Source organism: Gekko japonicus, unplaced genomic scaffold, assembly GCF_001447785.1.
Source record: "Gekko japonicus isolate JY-2015 unplaced genomic scaffold, Gekko_japonicus_V1.1 scaffold3024, whole genome shotgun sequence".
Classification (NCBI taxonomy): domain Eukaryota; kingdom Metazoa; phylum Chordata; class Lepidosauria; order Squamata; family Gekkonidae; genus Gekko; species Gekko japonicus.
In genome coordinates this window covers 11743-14034 of record NW_015176068.1, presented here as the reverse complement: position 1 = coordinate 14034, position 2292 = coordinate 11743, and positions in this window count along the sequence as shown.

Here is a 2292-nt window from a genome sequence, read left to right as displayed (position 1 = left end):
TCGTTCTGAAGTTGGTGGCCAGCTGCTCTCACAGGACATTTCCCATGCGGAGTCACTCCAGTCTGATCTCCTTGATTTTGGCGGTTTCGTACTGAAACAACAAACCTAAGATATGTCCTTTTAGCCATTAATAGGACAAATGACCACATTTAAAGAGCCTCGCGTCTTTCAGATCTGCCCTAATCTCTGAAGCTGAACTGAACGGCAGGGCTTGATCCGGCTCTATTAGATTTATGGGCAATTGCTGGGACAGCTACTGATAAAGATATAATGGGCTGATTTGTTTTAGGGATTGGTTAGTGAGGCGTTCCTTAGAATAGAAGCCCCATAATGGCTGGGAAATCATGTATCTCTGGCTTTCTACGCAGGAGAATTTGCATAACGTTATTGTTCAGTCCGAGGAACATCTTGCGGCCTTAAACTCACATTCTAGAAGAGAAGAGGAAGAAGAGATTGGATTTATACCCTGCCCTTCACTACCTGAAGGAGTCTCAGAGAGGCTTACAAACTCCTTTCCCTTCCCCTCCCCACCACAGACACCCTGTGAGGTAGGCAGGGCTGAGAGAGCTCTGACAGAAACTGCTGTTTTTCAAGAACAGCTCTGGCAGAACTATGGCTTGCCCGAGGCCATCCAGCAGGTGCAAGTGGAGGAGTGGGGAATCAAACCCGGTTCTCCCAGACTAGAGTCCACGCACTTAACCACTACACCAAACTGGCTCTCAGACCTCAGTGGTTTTCAAAGTGCTGTGGCATCAAATCACTTCCTGAGTTTCACCATGGTAACAATGGGGGGGGGGATGTAGAAAGCTACCAAGGCTCTTGTTATCTTTCAACCTGAGAGCTGCCCTCTGGACCCACCGCTGGACCTCCCGATGGCACCTGGAATTTTTGGCCACTGTGTGACAGAGTGTTGGACTGGATGGGCCATTGGCCTGATCCAACATTGGCTTCTCTTCTGTTCTTCTGTTCTTATCTGCTGTATGGATTTCCAGACTTGAATAAGATCTGCGGCGTAAACTAGGGCTTCCAACTCTGGGTTGGGAAATATCTGGAATCAATGCCTGGGCACTGTTTACCGTGCACTTAGAGGGAAAGCAATCGGCCAGGATGCGGCAGGATGTTTATCGGAGAGGTGCCATATGGAGGGCTTCCTTCTGTTCCCTGGCATCTCCGTTTACAACCTGCCACAGTAATTGGGGTTGCCAGATCTGGGCTGGGAAATCCCTGGAGATTTGGGGGTGGAGCCTGGGGGAAGGTGGGGTTTAGGGAGGGGAAAGAACTCAGCTGGATATAATGCCACAGAGTCCCACCATGCAGCTGTTTTCTCCAACGCTGCTGATCTCTGCTTTCTAGAAACAAGTTAATGCAGGGATCATTTCCTGCAGGAGTGCACAGGAGTGGAGCTCCGGCAGTAAAGAGCCCAGGGGGCGGGCACATGCAACAAGCCCCGCCCCCTGCACCCAGCAGCCTTCAATCAGAGCAAGACGCAACCAGGTAAGCTGCATAGCCGCCCCCAGTCAAAAACAGTCCAGTGGCACCTTTAAGACTAAGTTTTATTCAGGTACAAGCTCTCCCTCCTCTGTGAGGACATATCTGCACGTTCCCCCCCCCCCCCGAGCTAGCAATCCAAAACAGTCCAGTGGAGCCTGAGTGGTGGGTGTTGCCTTCTGACACACTTCCGGTGATGTCAGGGTGTGTGGCATATGCAAATAAGTTATGCTAATGAGTTATGCTAATGAGCTCCTGCACCTCTTCTCCTACAAAATGACCCCTGGTGATAAATCTATGCAGATGGCTACCATAAAACCTAGCGATCAAATGAAGCGAGAGCGGCCTGCAGTCTGGACGCTGCCATAAAATCCAATAATCGATCCAAGTGAAAGTGGCACACAGAGCAGAGGGGAATTTCTGTTCCATCGTAGGTTTAGTAAAACAGCGGAGCAAAAGCTAGATGCAGATTGGGGCTATGCGGGCTGAAGGTGAATCGGGGGGGGGGGGTCTTCAGGGAGACAGGTAACATGTGTAGGTTTGTGTGCACATGGGTTTCGCTTGCCTCTGCAGCTCTGAATTTAGAAAGGGCACAGGCATATTACAACCGTAACTCTTAGCAGAACAAAGACAGGCATTTCTTTGAGGATGGAGTTGGTTTTGTTCCCCCGCATTCAGCGTAGGCACTCAGCAGGAGGCAAAGCAAGACAAAAAAAATTTAAAAAAATTAAAAGCACTCCCAACTTGGAAAATATTTAATAAGCGCGATAACTCTCCAGGTGCCAAGCATCAAAGCGGCAGGAA